The 20810-nt window shown below is 42.1% G+C and overlaps 1 protein-coding gene across 3 annotated transcripts in view; it reads right to left on the bottom strand.

Moving 5' to 3' along the window:
* Window positions 1–20810, bottom strand: part of LOC124552572 (ubiquitin carboxyl-terminal hydrolase 29-like) — a 389169-nt gene that overhangs the window by 124977 nt on the left and 243382 nt on the right. The gene's annotated exons all lie outside the window — the stretch shown is intronic.

The following is a 20810-nucleotide window of genomic DNA, read 5'->3' as shown; positions in this document are numbered from 1 at the left end:
GCAAAAGTGTTGGCAATGCACAAACTGACCTCTCGATTATGTCCCATAAATATTCAGTGGGATTGATGTGGGGTGATCTGGGTGGCCAAACCACTCACTCAAATCATCCAGGATGTTCTTCAAACCAATTGTGGACCAGTGACATGGGGCATTGTCATCCATAAAAGTTCCACTGTTATTTGGGAACATGAAGTCCTCGAAGGCTGCAAATGGTCTCCAATGAAGCCATGCATTGCTAACAAGATTTTACGGTTTCAGGAACAAGTGACCCATCATCGACAGTGATTTTTGTGCCAAGGTACTTGAAGATATTTGTCTTTGGCAAACTCGTACTTGACGGTCTCAGTATTACTAGCATCTGTTGACACTTATTATATCGAGGCTGCCGAAACTTTGCAATTGGTGTATGCATTTCAGGTTGTTCGCTTAACTGTTTAACAAGTGAAGGATGAAAAGTGCTAGACGGCAGGCATGCACCATAAACCGATTCTAGAACAGCAGTTGCTTCTGGTCGTGATGTCAAAGCTCACGCATTGTCGGCTTTGTTTTGTGCGCACATAAACAAAGTCACTGTGGTTGATTACTACAACGTGCTTGCATTGTTCAGTGCTTTAGAAAATTCTGATATGTGAAAAATGGTACAGAAAAGATTTTCATCACCTAGTGACGATGCTTTGCGTCGAGATGTGGCGGTCGACAGTCAGGCACTGCGGTTACTACGGAGAACTCGGGAGTTTTACGAGCAGCGGAAAGAATACGCAAGTATTCACGGACAGCCATCAGTTCCTGCCAATAAAGTAGTGGAACACACATCAAAAACTCTTAGAATTAGTGCAGGAACAGTAGTACGGAAGGGAGTTTTACTGTAAAAGTTGAGAGATGCAGACGTGAGCCGTAAAGATTCCAAGGCATTTGGATCAGATAATGTATAAGGGGTGTTCAAAAAGAAATGAGTCGGAGTCTGGAATGTGCAAACCAGAGACAGGAGGGTAATATTGTGGCATGTGTAATGAGGGGCGGTTGCAATCAGTGTGGAAGTTCACACCCTGTCACTATAGGGTGCGTGTACACGTCACGTAACTATACAGAGCTAGCAGCAGCACGCATCGGTCATCCGACACTGCCAGTTACATTGCAAACAGTGACATAGAGGTGTCAAAAGAAGAGGTGCTGTTCATTTTCTGACAGTAGAAGGAGTAGGAGGAACACACATTCATCAACGAATGTCACAAGTGTACGGCAAACACTGCACGTCCCTTGCAAGGGACAAGGCATAGCGCAAGCGCTTCAGGGAAGGACGGGTGTAGTTAGCCAACGATGCACGGTCTGGAGCACCACACTGCATTACTGATGACATTGTCTGGCTGGTGGATGAACTCATTACCCAGGACCGCCGAGTGACAGTGAAAGCCATCGCTGCCTCGGTCGGATTGACTGTCGGAAGTGTTCGCACCACCGTGAAGAAAAGACTGCACGTGCGCAAAGTGCGTGCCCGATGGGTGCACCACAGCCTTCGACCACACCAGAAAGCATGTCAAATGGCCCACTGTCTTGCTCATCTGCAGTGCCATGCTCAGGAAGGGAATGCGTTCCTGGCACGAGTAGTGGCTGGAGATGAGTCACGGTGTCATCACTTCGAACCAGAATCAAAACGACAAAGTCTCCAGGTCTCCAGTGGAAGCATCCGGGGTCACCAGCACCAAAAACAAAGGCGAAGGCCATCCACACGAGTGCAGGAAAGGTTATGCTGACCTCCTTCTATGATTAAGATTGCCCCCTTATGATTCACTTCCTGCAGCACAGGACAACAATGCCCAGTGTTACTCACAGACCTCTACCACCCTTCACCAAGCGATCAAATTAAAACATCACGGCAATCTCACCTGTGGGGTCATTCTGCTCCACAACCATGCAAACCCTCACACAGTCGACACAGTCGCAGCACTCCTGCAGAAATTCAAATGGGATGTTCTCGGCCACCCTCCATACAGTATGGACCTCTCCCCATGTTATTACACCAGTTTTGGTCCCCTTTAAAAGGATATGAGGGGCAAACGATTCACTCGGACGACAACGTCCAGCTGTACGTGCGAAACTGGTTAACATCGCAGCCCCGGGAATTTTACGAGACAGCCATTCACCGCCTTGGGTCACAGTGGGACAAGTGTCTCAACAGCCAGGGTCAATACTTCTAACATACAGGTACTGGTTTCTGTAATTATGCCTCTGGCTCGTTTCTTTTTGAATGCCCCTTATATTTTTAGTAGCTCCCGGACAGGAGAAGTAGCAGCCTCACCCTGTCATCGACTTAAGATTCTTTCCAGTCTTTCACGATATTGGTCATCATCAAGTGCTTATTTCTGCATTTCTTTGTACCGTTATCAAAAACGCGTGCTTTGTTATACTTATATCTACAGTATTATGCGGCCGTTTCTTTGCTGTCATTGTGGCAGCAACTCAAAAACTAACTGTTATTGCCCAGTAGCTTACATTAACAAGGTGAAGCAGAAACCTGTATTGTCTGCTATGCGTACAGAGGCTGCTGTTGCAACATTGCTATTGCAGTACAGCCATCCTAATTAGACATAACACAAACAGTAGAGTGCAATGTTTCACCAGTGCAGGTATAAATCTTCTTAATGCTGAGGTGTAGTATGGACTGTTCAAGGTGGTTCTCCCATCCTCGGACTTGTCAAAGGTCGTACTAGTCCTCGGCAGGCAGCAGAACATCATCAGCACACAATCGTGTCTGAGGTGCTAATTCTTGAAGATTTTGGTGACTGGTCTCTTATTATGGTAAAGAGAAGCTGAGAAAGAGCCGATTCAGGATGGGCACCCACAAAAGCAGGCAAGACACCTCATACCCTAGCAGCAGGTAGCACTCAACTTCTGGGGTTGTGATAGAGCACCTGGACAGATTCCATTACTTTATTGCTGTCTGGTTAGGTGGCACACCTGCCACAAAAGACTTCGCCTCCCATCTAAGTTGTTTTATTCTTTTGCTCATTAAACCAATAAAAAAATTCAGTAGAAAAATCTGTAGAAATACTAAAAGGCAATGTGGCTCACCTGTACTTACCTTAAGGAATTGAAATTTCAAGAACTGCCAATAGACAAAATTTAGCAGTCAATATACATTATGACCACATGCCTACTAGCTTGTTTGTCCATCATTGGAACTAAATACATCACTGATTCTGCAGATCAGAGATCCAACAGTTTGTTGGTAAGTTTGTGGAAATATATAGCATTAGATGTCTATGCAAAAATCATGTAATTCACATAAATAACTGGCTGCTGATCTGCATACACAGTGATGGCGCCTGATAGTGACATAGGCGGGTTCCACAGGATTTACATCACGAAAATTTGGTCGCCGGGTCATCAACACGAGTTCACCATAATGCTCCTCAAACTACTGTAGCATGGTTATGGCTCTGGCACACGGACAACTATACTGCTAAAAGGTGACATCACTGCTGGGGTAGACATTGAGCATGAAGGGATGTAGGTGGTTTGCAGCTGTCAGCATGTCTTTGTTTACTACCACAGTTCCCACACAAGCATAATATTGCTCCCACCACCCTGTGTCTGTGGCAAACTGCATATTTCGAGATGCCGTTCACCTCGATGATGGCATTTGTCGAGACGACCGTCGACCTAATGCAGCAAAATGTGATTCACCCGAAAAGACGACACATTTCCATTGATTGACGGTTGAATCCTGCTGGTCCTGTGCCGTTGCAATTGTAACGGATGATGTCATTGGGTCGGCATGTGAACACATACAGATGGCCTGCTGTAGGGGTTCACGTTCGACACCATACGATGAATGGTGTGCTTCAAAACACTTGTGCATGGACTAGCATTGTGCTCTTTCAGCAAAGATGTCACAGATCACCATCTATTCTACTTTACAAAGCAGACAATCCTCTGAACCCCATGCTATGTGAAGAGTCACGGATTTAATCATCTAGCGCCTAGTGGTAGTTTCACTGTCCTCCTGTACCTTTCCGTAGATGCCCACGACAGTAGCACGTGAACATTCGAGCAGCTTCACCATTTTTGAGATACTTGTTCACAGGCTCTACGTAATAATCATCTGTCCTTAGTCAAAGTCACTTATCTCAATCAATTTCCCCATTTGCAGCCCACATCTGCACTGGGGGGATTCCCGTTCTATGTCTGCTCTGCTTACTTTTGTTACCACATTGCGTGTCCACAATACCACCAGCCGGCATCCAATGTCACAGTGGGCAGTGGTCATAAAGTTTTGGCTTAAAAGTGTGTACATCGTCATCTTGACCTACATATTACCTCTGCCAACTGTCGTCTACATCCATACTCTGCAAACCACTGAGAAGTGCACGGTAAGAGTTGCTTTCCATCACACCAACATTAGGGCTTCTGTTCCATTCACAGTAGCACGAACAACAGCTTGAACACCTGTGTGTCTGATCTTGACTTGGTGATCCCCATGAGTGTGATATAGAGGGGGTTATAGTATATTCCCAAATTTCTTGGTTAAAGCTGAGTCTTGAAACTCTGTACATAGGTTTTTGTTGGATAATCTGCAACTATTCTGAGGCAGTATTTCTGTGATGCTTTCCCACGGGTCACGCAAATCTGTAGTCATTCATGCTGCCATTCTTTGCATACATTCAACTATTTACTATGGGTCCCACAAACTTGAGTATGAATGTCTTGTAACCAACATCTTTCATAAACCCATTGCATTTTCCTAGTACACTACCAATCAAGCAAGGTCTGCCACTTACTTGAGATAAGACTGAGCCTATATGACGATCATTCCATTTCGTAACTCTAAAGACTGTTACACAAATGTAGCTGTTTGAGTTCACTAATATGAATAGTGTTACAATGATATGGTAGTCATAGCATACTACTTTTTCCCACCAGTTAGTTTTATGTTCCATGGATCACTTTACATGATAAATCATAATGATGTGGAACAAGTCATTTTACATAGACATCACAAATTAATTTATAAACATGCCTATATGCTGAATGTTTATAAGTTGTTTACACATTTTACTTTGTTAGCTGTCAGGTATTTTATAATGGAAACGTTAGTTGTGACACTGTGTCCCTGTTTTTGTGCTAGAGACAAGCTAAATACGGAGCAATGACTGTCATTTTTCCTTCTGGTATTGTAATTATGTACACCATTGTTCCTTTTGGACTGAAGTGGATTATTTACAACAAACATCATGACGTAATATAGTGTGAAGCAGTAGTCAAAATGGCTAGCTTCTTAAACAGATGTCTACAAGATGATCATAGATGAGCACTACATACTATTCTTACAACACATTTTTGATCAGTGAAGACTTTCATTCTTAAAGATGAGTTACCCCAGGACATTATTGCATAAGACATTACTGAATGAAAACATGCAAAATATGTCAGCTTACTAATTTGTCTCTCACCAAGATTTATAATGATTCTAAGTGAAAATGTATCTGAACTAAGTTGTTTTACGAGCTCCAAAATGTGTTTTTTCCAGTTTAGATTTTCATCAATATGGGCAAAATCTTTACGTTTCCAATCTAGTTATTATTTCCTCATAATGTGTTACACTAATCATTGGTGTAATATTCCTAGATGAGCAGAGCAGACTATGTTGTGTCTTTTTAAAACTGAGGGTGATACCATTTACAGAAAGCCAGTCAATGGCACTTTTAAGGACTTTAGTACCATTTCTTTTTTTTACAATGTGGTTATAACACTAGTGTTACCTGCAAAAAGAAATAATTTCATTTGTCGTATATTAGATGCTAGCTCTTTTAAATGTATGAAGAACAATAGTGGATCTAAGATTGAGCTTTGGGGAAACTCATACGTGATTTCTCCCCAGTCAAAGTAATTTCCCTGCACTACACTGGCTGGATTATTAAGTGCAACTTTCTGTATTATTTTGGTTAGATATGGCATTATCCAATGTTTGGCTGTACCATCAATCTAGTCAGGCTTCACATTATCTAGCAGAATACTGTGATTCACAGAGTCAAAGGCCTTAGGCAGGTGGCAGAAAATACTGAACTACACTCTTTCATTATTTAATGTTTGTAAAATTTGGTGAATGAACAAGTAAATGGCATTCTCAGCAGAGCAACTCTTCTGAAAACTAAACTGCGATTTGCTGAGGATATTATTGTTGTTGCCCTTTTGAGATACTATCCTAGAATACATTACCTTCCCAAAAATTTTGGAAAATGATGTCAGAGGTGAAAAGTATCCATAGTTATTGACAGCTCATTTCGTGAAAAGCACAGTTTTATATTTCTGGACATTCAAAGCACAAAGTACCAATTATTGCACCATTTTGAAATCTTATGAAGATTCAACAACATTTCACTACAGACATCTGCATCACGTACAATACTTTCTAGATTACTATTGTCTACATCATTAATAAACAATGAAAATAGAAACGGTCTCAATACACTTCCCTGTGGCACAAAGGAAGTTACTCCTACTTCTGTCGACGACCCTCCATTCACAATATTGCGCTGTAACCTAATCCCCAATCTGGACACAAATTTCATTTTATACTCTGTAAGTCATAATTTTTATAATAAGCATACATACAGTATCATGTCAAATGATACTCCTAGCAGCTTCTGCAAAATTACAAAAGCACAGAAAGTGTCTACTGACAGTACTGAGGGTTCTGCCTCCTGAATGAAAAGTACAAGTCACTCATTCTGTCTGCTTGTAATTTTACAACAGCTCCTATTACTCACCTTCAAATTAATAAGAATGTCCTGTAGGTTGCAGAAATATGTCACTACTATTCAACATTAACTTAATACATGTGTTCAAAATTTATTGCTGTGTAAATGGATACAATGCTGAAATGGAGTCAGCAGACTGAAAATGTATCAAGAAGCATTTCAAACGTAGTAATAATTCACATTGTATCATCCTACTGACAACAGCAGTACCTTACTTTACGTACTTCCATTCCATGTTGTCTTGTGGAAATATCTTCTGGAATCATTCAGCAGACAAGCTTCATTTTTCAAAACAGGACATTAAGAATACTGGGTGCTTGGTCGATTTGGGGTAGGGGACCAAACAGCGAGGTCATCGTTCTATCGAATTAGGGAAGGATGGGGAAGGAAGTTGGTTGTGCCCTTTCCGAAGGAACCGTATCGGCATTTGCCTGAACTGATTTAAGGAAATCACAGAGAATCTAAATCAGGATCGCCGGGCATGGGTCTGAACTGTCGTCCTCCTGAATGCGAGCCCAGTGTGCTAACTACTGTGCCAACTCGTTCGGTTGTGTAAAGCACACAAGTAGGCATCTCGGAAGAATCTTCTCTAAAGACTCTCGAGTTCTAAAATCCCCTCGTCAGTCCTTTATACTTTTGTAATATTTGCAATTACTAAATAAAAATTGGTTTCAGATGAACTGTGATTTACACAGTTGTCAGATAAAAAAATAACAGACTTTCTCAATGGTTCAGTGTGATTTTGCATTCTGGTACATTGGATTTAAAAGAAAACCGCCTATGGGTGTAAAGCAATAAAGTGAAAATCTTCTTTGTTGGATACTCCATAGCTATATTGTCCAGTCACATTAATGTGACGAAGCCTGAATAATCACCATTTGCAGCACAGGCCACAGTGAGATGTGCAGGAAGAGAGTCAACGAGGTACTGGAAGGTACTGACAGGAATGTGGAGTCAGGCAAACTCCAGTGCTGTGGCCAGCTTAGCTACGTTTCCCAGTTGGAGATCCACGGCACGAACAGCCCGATCGAGACGGTCCCACAGATTATTGACTGGATTTAAATATGGGGTGTTTGGTGACCAGGAGAGTGTGGTAAACTCGTGCTGGTGCTCTGCAAACCACGCATGTACACTGCAACCTCTGAGACAGCATGCATTATCCTGCTGGTAAATGCCATTGAGCCAGGGAAAGACAAACAGCATGCAGGGGTGGAGAAGATCGCCAAGGGTGTGTTCACCCAGTTTGCATTCAAGGATGATGAGATCACCCAGGGAATGCGCTCTGGCCTGGACCTTTCTGATGATACAGGGTGGCGCACAAAATGTGTTACCAATTGTTTCTTTCACTATTTACGACACATGTTAGATAAAGAGCTGGGATCTCTACAGCAGTACCAGCAGAGCTTGGAAAAACAAATGAGTTACAAAATGACGTGTAATTCACGATACTGCTGCTATGAGACTAGTAAGCAGCAATGGCTGACAATGGAAAACTGACGAAACAGCAACGATCGGCAATTGTGTTACTTTTTCATGAAACGAAAAGCCTTGTTGTGACTCAGAGGCGTTTTCGACAACAGTTTAACACACGATGGGTCCCTTGCAAGAAGACCATCCACAGGTTGTATGATAAATTTGTACAGGAAGGAACAGTATTGGAAGCGAAGCGACCTCGGCCTAAGCCTGTTTGTTCGCCGGAGAATATTGAAGCGGTACGAGTTGCTGTACAGAGAAGTCCCGGGAAATCGTGTAGAAAGGCAGCAGTGCAACTGGGAATATCCAGACGCTACATACAACGCATTCTTTCAAGTGACCTCCATGTGTACCCTTACAAGATGACTTGTGCACAGAAGCTCACTGAAGAACACAAGCAGCAGAGACTACTGATTGCTCAGTGGGTGGAGGATAGGGAAGAAACCCTCAACAATGTTTGGATTTCAGACGAGGCGCATTTTCATTTAGACAGTGTGGTTAACAAACAAAATGTACGCTTTTAGGCCACTGAAAACCCACAAGTGCTTCAGGAACGACAACATTATGCTCCGAGGATTACAGCGTGGGCAGCAATTTCCAGTCATGGACTTATTGGACCATTTCTCTTTGAAGAAACTGTGAACAGCGAGCATTATTTGAGCATGCTTCGCAATAGCTTCATTCCACAGCTTCTTGCTACTGCCTTGCCCTTCAACACGCAGTCGTTCATGCAACATGGAGCAAGGCCACATACTGCAAACACTGTGTTGGAGTTTTTACACGAGCATTTCGACATGCGGATCATTTCACTCGGGTTTCCAGGTCGCTTCAATGACGGACAAAATTGGCCCCCCAATAGTCCAGACCTCAATCCGTGTGACTTTTTTCTTTGGGGGTACCTAAAGTAAAAAATTTTCCCGCAACGTCCACGTGATTTAATGGAGCTCAGAAGACTTATTCTTCAAGCTTGCACTGAAATTATGGAAGACATGTGCCGTAGGGTAATCACTAACTTCAGTGTTCGTTTGAAGGAAGTTAGTAAATGAAATGGTGGACATATTGAGCATGTGCTGAGTTAGACCAAATCTCGATGGACGGCTCTTCATTGTAGTATATGTTCCTTTCAGATTGTATTGACAATAAAGTTTATATTCAAAAACAAAATGGTAACACATTTCGTGCACCACCCTGTAGTTGCTGGGTGACGGCTTACAGACATTTCACACTGTACACGCCAACAGCCGTCTGTCTAATGGAGCATAAAAAGTGATTCATCTGAAAAGGCCACCTGTTGCCACTCACTGGAAATCCAGCAGCAGTACTGGCTCGCACAGTCCAGCCTCTGTTGCCAATTAACAGCAGTCCGTTGTACAAACCAGGCACTTGCTGTCGAGGTTCATATGCAGCAATATTTGTTGAACAATCGCTGAGGAGACTCTGATGGTAAGCCCCCTGGTTCCTCTGGACAGTCACTTGCTCATTAGTTGCACGTCTATTTGCCCATACACATCTCCACATTCACTGTTCACCTCTGTCATCTATGGCACATGGCGCACCTCAGGTGTCTCGGTATTGGTTTCAGGTAGTGCCATTTTGCCTTGTACAGTATATTCTAAGCACGGCAACACGTGAACCGTTTACAAATGTAGCCACTTCAGAAGTGCTTCCATCCTCGGCACGAAAGTCAGCGATCCTGCCCTTGTGGATGTCAGATAAATCACTCCAGCATGCTTTGTACAACCTCCACTGCTGGTGCTGCCACCTGTCACCTGTGAGTGGTAATTGCCTCTTGATGTCGAACGTGGGTGGTGGTCGCATAAATGTGGCTGGACCGTGTAATATGTGTTTGATAAAGGACATCTAACTGTACACCGTGAACTGCACTTCAAAATTATTTATTTGGCAAGGTGATATTTTCACATACAGACCATCATCAGTGGCATGTACTATGCATATATTCATCGAATGACATACACACTTTGTAATTCTGATGGTAACGGAGATAAAATACAGGTAGCAAATGGATACGTACAGCTTATACAGAAACCAGACAGCAGCTATAAGAGTCTAGGGCAATGAAAGGGAAGCATTAGTTAAGAAGGGAGTTAGACGCGGTTTTAACCGAGGCCTGATGTTATTCAATATCTACACCGAACATGCAGAAAAGAAATCAAGGAAACATTCGAAAAGGGAATTACAGTTTAGGGATAAGAAATCAAATAAAAAATAATAAAAAGTCAGGTATGCTGATGTTACAATTCTACTGGATTTGGGAAGGAACTTTGAACAGTGGCTGAACAGACTGAATAGTGCCTTCAAGGAAGGATATAAGATGAACATCAAGAAAAGTAAAACAAGGATAATGGAATGTAGCTGGATTAAATCAAGGGATGCTCGGGGAATTTTGCTAATTAGGCAGTAAAATTACTCATGAAGGCAATGTTACAGAGGATATCTGATGAAGTATGGTAATACGAAGAAAAGTATTCCTGAAGAAGAGGAATTGGTTGACATCAAATTTTTCTGAAAGTATTTGTCTGTAGTTTAGCCTCATGCAGAAGTGAAACATGGACAGTAAACAGTTCAGACAAGATGAGGATAGAAGCCTTTGAAATGTGTTACTACAGGAAAATTCTGAAAATAACTATGAGGTGGTATCGAACTGAATTAGGGAAAATAATAACTTATGGCATAACTTAACAAAAAGAAGAGATCAGTTGATAGGATACATCATGATGCAACAAGGAATCATCAATTCAGCAATGCAGAGAAGTCTCGAAGGTAAAAACTGTAGTGGCGGACCAAGGGTTGACAACAGTAAATGGATTCAAATGGATGTACATGTTCAAATTTTAAATGTTGCTGGTGCAGAGCATCAGGGAGCATAGTGCATTTGACTACAGAGGATACCATCAATGCTCACATATACTGTTTATTGGCTAAACAGGTTTTGACATATAGAGGACTGTATGAGGAGAGTTGAGGAGGTGCACTCCTTAACTACGCACTGATGTGGCCATTGGCTAAGAAGTAATATGGGCTAATGAGGGCGTCATAAATGTTGGAATGAATAAACAAAATACGTGAGCATTGACTTCTAACATCTGTAATAAACTGGATTTAGACTGAACTAGCTGAGACAGATGAAGAGGCTTTTTTAAATTGAGGCTTCAACATTAATTTCCATTGTTTCATTTTTGTTTCAGATATTTCCATATTGTATTCTTTGGTAACACGGTTTAATTTATGTAATGCCTTGGGTAGTTTATCCTATGGGGCTACCTTTGACAAACTAACAACGTGCAAATAATTGTGATATTTTTGTCACAGACTGCGAAGAGTTTGCCACACCACAATAAATTCAGCTAATGACAGGTAGCACCCTTGTCCGACTAATTCAAATCTTTATTCATGTACTTATAATATGTACACTCACATTATAGATTTCTTCACAACAGACAATGGAAAAGCCCTCTATGTGCTGCAATTGTGGGGCTGTTATTTTTTGGATGGTTGTCATATGCAGAATATTTCAACTTTGATGTCGCGTTTCAGTTGGTCAATTGTGTTAGAGATGTTCTTATAGATGTTAACCTTTGAAAGGTTAAAGTCAGGGGGAGATAAATCTGGGGACATAGGTGGCCACACGTCATATGAAACAATATGTCTCCCAAAGAAGTCACGCAACATTACCACTGTGCTGCTGCACCATCTTGCTGCAGCCAACAGTGTTGCTTCTCAGCGTCTAACAATGTTACGAACTGCACTAAGATGTTTGCATAACATTCAGCTGTTATCATTTCTGAGAAAAAAAATTGACTCGACAATTCTTTTGCACATAATATGACACCAATCTCCAATCTTCACTGAATGTAATAGGGTCTTGTGGAAAACATGAGGGTTTTCTGAACTTCAATATCTGTTGTTCTGGCTGGTTACATAGCCACTTAGACTGCACTATGCCTCATCAGAGTAGAACACACAATCCACCACCTAAACACTGCCGCAAATAAATCGCAGTTTTGGAACTTTTGACTTTTGAATGACTTTGTAATTCACACGTGTTTATTCATTCTTACCACATGACTCGTATTCTATAACCAGTGTATGGTATGACAACTGCCAAGACTACAGAAGAAGAAGAGATGTGTCCGTAACTGGATGGAAAATTCATAACATTGTGAAAAAAAAGAGGCATAAGGAAAATACACTGTGGTCCTCACAATTTGCTTCACGACGTACATCTTGAGCTGGGATCACTGTTTCTATTTTTCACAGTTCCACACACATTCTTCTCGATTTCATCCTTAATCTGTGTTCAGATTTTGACATGCTATCCACTGTGCTGTTTCACCCCTAATTCTGGGGGTGGGAAGGGGCTCAGAGTGGAGGGGGGAGCTTCCCTTGTGATAAGTATTGTTAACCTTTTAATTAGCAACACGGCTCTCGAGTAACAGTGGTTTTGAACAGCCGTCTTAAAGCACTGTGAGTCCAATAACCCATTTTGAGTGGCAGTGTTACTTTCAGGCACCTATGGCTACATGTACTTGGCAGCATCTAACTCTCGTGTTCCAATATTTTGTCGTCAGGCGACAAATACGTGCCGTGTTGCACACGAGTCACAAGCTGGCACACCTCACGTGTTGTAATGATGCATTTATCCTGGCTTTCTCACTTCACTTTTACAAAACATACACTGATACATTTGCATTAAAATAAAGTAATATTTACATTCTGGAGATATTTAATTGCTAAAGCGTAACAATCTGTTTTCAAAATAAATAAAAATAAGATGCTGTAACTTACCAAACAAGAAAGCCTGGTATGTTGATAGACACAACAAAAAACACACAAATTTCAAGCTTTCGCAACCCGAGGTTGCTTCGTCAGGAAAGAGGGAAGGAGAGGGAAAGACGAAAGGATGTGGGTTTTAAGGGAGAGGGTAAGGAGTCATTCCAATCCCGGGAGCGGAAAGACTTACCTTAGGGGGGAAAAAGGGACAGGTATACACTCGCGCACACACACACACACACACACACACACACACACATATCCATCCACACATATACAGACACAGGCAGACGCATGTAAATGCAAAAAGGTTGGGCAGAGATGTCAGTCGAGGCAGAAGTACAGAGGCAAAGATGTTATTGAATGACAGGTGAGGTACGAGGGGCGGCAACGTGTAATTAGCGGAGGTTGAGGCCTGGTGGGTAACGGGAAAAGAGAATATATTGAAGGGCAAGTTCCCCTCTCCGGAGTTCTGATAGGTTGGTGTCAGTGGGAAGTATCCAGATAACCTGGACAGTGTAACACGTGCCAAGATGTGCTGGCCCTGCACCAAGACATGTTTAGCCACAGGGTGAGCCTCATTACCAACAAAAGCTGTCTGCCTGTGTCCGTTCATGCGAATGGACAGTTTGTTGCTGGTCATTCCGACATAAAAGGCTTCACAGTGTAGGCAGGTCAGTTGGTAAATCACGTGGGTGCTTTCACACGTGGCTCTGCCTTTGACTCTTCAATATATTCTCTCTTCCTGTTACCCACCAGGCCTCAACCTCCGCTAATTTCAAGTTGCCGCCCTTCATACCTCACCTGTCATTCAATAACATCTTTGCCTCTGTACTTCCGCCTCGACTGACATCTCTGCCCAACCTCTTTGCATTTACATACGTCTGTATATGTGTGGATGGACATGTGTGTGTGTGTGTGTGTGTGTGTGTGTGTGTGTGTGTGTGTGTGTGTGCGCACGAGTCCTTTTTTCTCACTACGGTAAGTCTTTCCGCTCCCGGGATTGGAATGACTCCTTACCCTCTCCCTTAAAACCCACATCCTTTTCTCTTTCCCTGTCCTTCCCTCTTTCCTGATAAAGCAACCTTGGGTTGCGAAAGCTTGAAACTTGTGCGTGTGTTTGTGTGTTTTTTGTTGTATCTCTCAACATACCAATGCTTTCTCATTTGGTAAGTTACAGCATCTTTGTTTTTATGTATATTTTTCCCACGTGGAATGTTTCCCTCTATTATATTCATATAAATAAAAATAAGTTTTTATAACTATGGTCCAGTCATATTAATGTGACCACCACTTATTTTTTATGTCAATGTGCATAACGACTCACATACAGTGTGTCGGGAGAGAGTGCAGAACGTGGACAACGGTGCAGTTGTTGTCATAATGTGGAAGCACAGCAATTTATCTGGCATCCAAAAGAGCATGATCATAGGCTTTCAAGGCAAGGGTGGAAGCATTTTTGTATGCGTGCTGCCGTATTTAAAGTATACAGCGTATGGCAAAAAAACACTACACCATTGTATGGGCAACTGTTGTGCAACACAGGACATAGATGGCGGGGGTCAACAACAGCTGCAGAGACACATATGGGTGAACAGACATGCAACTGTTGAGTAACTGATTGCCCAGACGGACTGAGGTGTACCAACACTGTGTCCTCAACAACCAGTGAGCAAATGTTGCTGTGTACGGGTTTCTGTAGCAGGCACCCGGTTCATGGACCCATGCTGACTGTTGTTCATTGGTGACAGAAGCTGGAATTCGTAACCAGTACCACAGTTGGACATCTGAGTGGCGACAATTGGCCTTCTCAGATAAATCACGTTTTATTCTCCATTGTACAGATGGCCGGTGGCAGGTACAGCGTGAAACATCTGAAAGCAAACATCATGCATGCGTTATGGTATAGGGAATGTTTTTGTGGCATTGCTTAGGTGATCTGGTCATTCTTCATGGTTCAATGGATCAACATGTATGCATCTATCGTTGGGGACCATCCGTGTCCATCCATACATGCAGTTTGTTTTTTCTCGGCACAATGGCACTACAAGCAAGACAATACAATGTGTCACATGGCTTGCAGTGTACATGCATAGTACAAAGTGCACAAGGATGAGTTTATCATACTCCCCTGGACACAAAACTCCCAGATTAAAACCCAATCAAGAATATGTGGGACCACCCAATCAGGCTGTTTGTGCCATGGATCCTCAACTGCTGGACACGGCACTGAAGTTGGCGTGACTCCACATCCTTGTTAGTACCTTCCAGAACCTCACTGACTCTCTTTGTGCATTTGTCGCATTGGGTCCGTGCTGCAAAAGATGGTTATTCTGGCTTTTGACATGTGGTCACTTTAATGAGACTGGACAGTGTAAATACTTTACCACATTCAGAAATCAGCATTACTCAGGAGTAGGGAATAACTATAAAATAATTTATTTCTCAAAATTTTTAATTTGCAAAAAAATAGTGGAGTAGAAGGCCTTATTTGGAACATAAATCACAAAAGTGCAAGCAAATCATCTACCACACTTATTCTACGTCCATTTTGATGTCTTGCATTTGAAATACTAACCCTGAAAGAAAATGATACGAAAAGAATCGAAGTGGCTGATGTGAAGTTAAGTTTTTTAACATGATAGGGGAAGACAAAAAGAGATAGGTATGGAAAGAAACTGTGAAGAACATCAACAAAATTAATAAATGACAGGATTTAGTAGTACTAAAGAATCACTACTGTGGACATGCAAGACATATGCATGCTGATCATTTTTCTGGAAGAGAGAAAAAGAAGAAGGATGTGCAGTAAGTCAAGCAAAAACCTAACGGAGATTTGGAGAGCTGACGGCAAAAGGCATAATAAGCCGAGAACACAACTAGAACACCATATAAAAACAAGAAAAGTACAATGATAAAAGCTTGTGGAAGTGTTTTCTCTACTGACCTAATATACCGTGTGATCAAAAATTCAGTATAAATTTGAAAACTGAATAAATCACAGAATAATCTAGATAGAGAGGTACAAATTGACACACATTTGGTTTTATTAGAACCAAAAAAATACAAACGTTCAAAAAATGTCCGACAGATGGCGCTTCATCTGATCAGAATAGCAATAATTAGCATAACAAAGTAAGACAAAGCAAAGATGATGTTCTTTACAGGAAATGCTCAATATGTCCACCATCATTCCTCAACAATAGCTGTAGTCGAGGAATAATGTTGTGAACAGCACTGTAAAGCATGTCCGGAGTTATGGTGAGGCATTGGCGTCGGATGTTGTCTTTCAGCATCCCTAGAGATGTCGGTCGATCACGATACACTTGCGACTTCAGGTAACGCCAAAGCCAATAGTCGCACGGACTGAGGTCTGGGGACCTGGGAGGCCAAGCATGACGAAAGTGACGGCTGAGCACACGATCATCACCAAACGACGCACGCAAGAGATCTTTCACACGTCTAACAATACCCATTTTTTTTTTTGTTCTAATAAAACCCCATGTCATTCCAAGCATGTGTGTCAATTTTTACCTCTCTATCTACATTATTCTGTGGTTTATTAAGTTTTCAAATTTATACTGACTTTTTTGTCACCCGGTATATTAATGAAATGAGTTCGGGTAGTTGAACATACATCTGATGAACCAAAACATTACGATCACTGCTCACCTTGAGACTGAATGCCCCCTGCGACTGTATCAAAAGTCTACATATGGAGCAGAGAGGAATAGGGGTCTAGTGATGAAACAAATCACAAATGGAAAATTCATAGACATAAGCGACTTTGATGAAAGGCAGATTGTTGTGGCCCAACACCTGGAAGTGAGCAACTCAGACAGCAGAGCTGGTCACCTGTTCCATGCTATGGCCTGACCATTTATAGAAAGTGGTCGAAGGACTGTGAGACCACAAGTAGGCGACAAGGTGTTGGGCATTCACAGCGTATCACAGAATATGGAGGTCGGAGGCTCATCCACTCGGTAAAGCAGTATAGGTGGCAATCTGTGTCAGATCTGCCAACAGAGTACAGAACTGATGCAGTCAGAAATGTTTCTGAGCATACCATTCAGAATATGTTGCTAAACATGGGGCTCTGCAATAGACAAGCCCTGCGTGTTCCCATGCTGGCCCAACAATATCATCAGTATTACAATTGCAGTCAGCACAAGACCATTAAGACTGGATCTTGGATATGTGTTGCCTGATTGGATGAACCATATTTCTGGTTCCACAAAGTCGACTGTCATGTCTGGATATGCAATCATCCAGCCAAATGGCTGCTCTCAAAATACGTTTCACACCACAGGTGCACACCAGTGGGTGCAATGTTATACTATGGGGTAGATTCACCTGGGTTCTGTGGCTCCTGTGGTAGTAATTGAAGGCACCATGACAGATGTGGACTATATGATAATTACAAGGGTGGCTTGATAAGTCTGCTAAAAAAGCAAGAAAAATATTTGTTTCATAAACAACTCACTATTCTTCTCAACATACGAGGGTTGTTTTTTAAGTAAGGGCCATTTTTATTTTTTAAAAAAGATACAAATACTTTTGTAAAAAAACTTTTATTTTCTGATTCTACACACTTTTACCTATTTTTCTACATAGTTGCCTTGTGTATTTAAGCACTTGTCATACCGTACAACTAAGTTTTTAATTCCCTCTTCAAAGAATTCAGCCACCTGCTCCGACAGCCAAGAGTTCACGGCCGCTTTCACTTCATCGTCGTCATTGAAGCGCTGCTCGCCAAGATGGTGTTTCAGGTACCGGAAAAGGTGAAAATCACTAGGAGCAAGGTCGGGGCTGTATGGTGCATAGTCCAAAACTTCCCAGCCAAAAGAATCAATCAAATCCCAAGTCTTTTGAGAGGTGTGAGGCCTAGCGTTATCGTACAGGAGCAAAACTCCTTTTGTCAGTATGCCACACCTTTTGTTTTGAATTGCTCTGCAGAGCTTCTTTAGAGTTGCACAGTAGGCATCTGAGTTGATTGTCGTTCCTCGTGGCATAAAGTCCACTAGCAAAACACCGCGCCGGTCCCAGAACACAGTTGCCATAATCTTGCGCTTTGACAGCGTCCGTTTGGCTTTGACCTTGACGGGTGAGGTTGTGTGTCGCCGTTCCATCGATTGTCGCTTGCTTTCGGGAGTGATATGGTATACCCATGTTTCATCTCCAGTGACAATTTGAATCAACATCCCCGTAACGAATCAAAAAGTCCAATGAAGTGGCAAATCTCTTCCCTTTGTGGTCCTCTGTGAGGAGTCTGGGTACCCACCGAGAACACAGTTTCTTAAAGTTTAGGTTTTCAGACACAATTTTGTACAAAACTGATCTTGAAACTTGTGTAAATTCCAAAGAAAGAGTGGAAATTGTGAATCTTCTGTTCTCACGAATCTTTGTTTCGACTGCAGCCACCAAATTATCAGTGATCACAGAGGGCCGGCCTGACCGTTCTTTGTCATGGACGTTTTGACGGCCATTTTTAAACTCTCTAACCCATTGACGCACTTTACCTTCACTCATTGCATTCAAGCCATAAACTTCTGTTAACTGACGATGAATTTCTGCAGCTGATAGGCTTCTCACAGTCAAAAAATGTATCACTGACCGTACCTCACACGCGGCGGGTGATTCAATAATCGTAAACATTATAAAGTAGCATAGCGATGCGTACACGTCAGCTACAGAGCTGCAACTTGCATCAGTGTGAACGGGAAGGATGCCGGCAAGTGGCACGGTGGTTTGTAGCGGCGTCCGCGCGAACTACGGGACTATACGCGCGAACGGTCCTTACTTAAAAAACAACCCTCGTAGTCTCCTTTGAGGGATATACACTTGGTCGAGTAATCCTCTAGCTTTTTTCGTCCCACTGGAAAAATGGGTTCTGTCAAACTCGGCAAAATACACCTGATTGCAATTATCAGTTCCTCATTTCATGACAATTTCTTCCCAGCTAGCCAAAGTTTTAAGTTAGAGAATAGGAAGAAGTCACTTGGGGGTAAGTCTGGTCAACGGGTGGATCAACAACCAAGCCAAAGACTAACTCATCCATTTTTACCACTGTTATTGCTGATGTTTGGGATGGTGCATCATTCTGGTGAAAGATAACTTTTTTCCATGCCAACCTAGGTCTCTTTTTAGCCAATTCAAGTTTCAAATGCTCCAGCAATGAAGCACAGCAGGACCAAGTTGTGATTCTGCCTTTTTCGAAGCCATCTATGAGAGTTATCCGAGAGAATTCCAAAAAACCTTACCAGCTGATAAAATGGCCTTTGCCTTCTTCTGTGTGCTTTCACCAGCCTTTGTCCATTTTTTTGGCTGCCATTTAGACTATGGTGTGTAATGATGGATCCAGGTTTCATCACCAGTCACAATTTGGTGCAAAAAATATTGCAGATTGTGATTATACATTACCACACACTATGTTGAAATGTTGTGCCAGATGCACTTTTGGTTGACTGTGAGCAACCTCACACACAGCTCCCTTATAGCAAATTCTCAGCTGAGATGCCTGCAGTCTCAGCACTCTCACGAATTTTTATTTTGCAGTCTTGCATTACCATATCATGGATATTGTCATTGGTTTCCTTTGCGGTCACCTCAATTGAACGGCCAAGGCATACTTTGTCTTCGGTGTTCATCTGACCACCCTTTGATTCATTAATACAAAAGTAAATAGTCTTCAATGATGGTACAGAGTCCGTACGAACTTCATCCAATTGTTGATTTGTAAGGCAGTCCAACCCTTCAAATTAAAATGTTTAATAACAGCATGAAACACTGCTTCTTCCATTTTCAATTGCAACAGACACACTGACCAATTCAGACAGCTGTCGGCAATGATCTGTATGAAATCTTCAGACTAATCAGGCTTACTAACCTTGAAGGCTCAATGAAAATTTCCATTCTTTCACAGCAATTCACCAAATTATCAAACCACCATTGCGGACCATGTATACTCCTACAAGTTTCGTGTCTTCCCCGATAGTGATGACCTTTTCCAGCAGGAAAACTGTCTGTGTTATAAGACCATAATTGTGCTACAGTGGTATGAACAGCATAATACCATATTAGCTTGATGTTTTGGCCACCAAAATGCCTGATCTGAACCCAATGGAACACAAACCACTAGCCCATAATTTACAAGCACAGACACTATAGTGCCTCACACCTCTAGAAACCTACCAAACGTTATGTAAAACTTTCTCAGACTTCCTGCTATGTAAATTCAGTGTAAAACCTCGAGCTTTCAATGACTTCCTCCATCATCATCATCAGGGACAACAGACTGTCGAAACTGCTATTGTGGTGGCCTTAAACAGCCCCAAGATTGCTTATGATTGGTCGGTAATTGCGTCGTGCTATTGCAGATGCTGTCAACATCTGCATGGGTGGCACCATCGATCCCACCATAGTGTAAACATTATGATGAATATCTCTGGCTCTTCTCTGCATTGAGAGCTCACTTCCATGCATCCCTAAGATTACATCCGCCATCATGGTTGAAGGTTTTTATCACACATTCTTAATTCTAAAACCTTACTAATTATAGAGTCCAAGTACGTCGGAGCCTGAGACAAAACTTTTGTTTCATCAAACAGTATTTTATGTTTGTTTGTGAGGCTGTGCTCAGTAACTGTAGATTTCTCCAGTTCTCGAGTTTTGAAATGTTGTTGATGTTCTGCACAGTGGATGAGAACAGTGCGGGTGGACTGACCAATGTAATTGCTTCGGCACTCACATGGGCTGTTGCAAATCCTAGGAATCCTGAGTCCAAGACCG

Source organism: Schistocerca americana, chromosome 10 (genome assembly GCF_021461395.2).
Source record: "Schistocerca americana isolate TAMUIC-IGC-003095 chromosome 10, iqSchAmer2.1, whole genome shotgun sequence".
In the NCBI taxonomy this organism is placed as follows: domain Eukaryota; kingdom Metazoa; phylum Arthropoda; class Insecta; order Orthoptera; family Acrididae; genus Schistocerca; species Schistocerca americana.
This window is presented reverse-complemented; position numbering and strand designations above follow the sequence as displayed.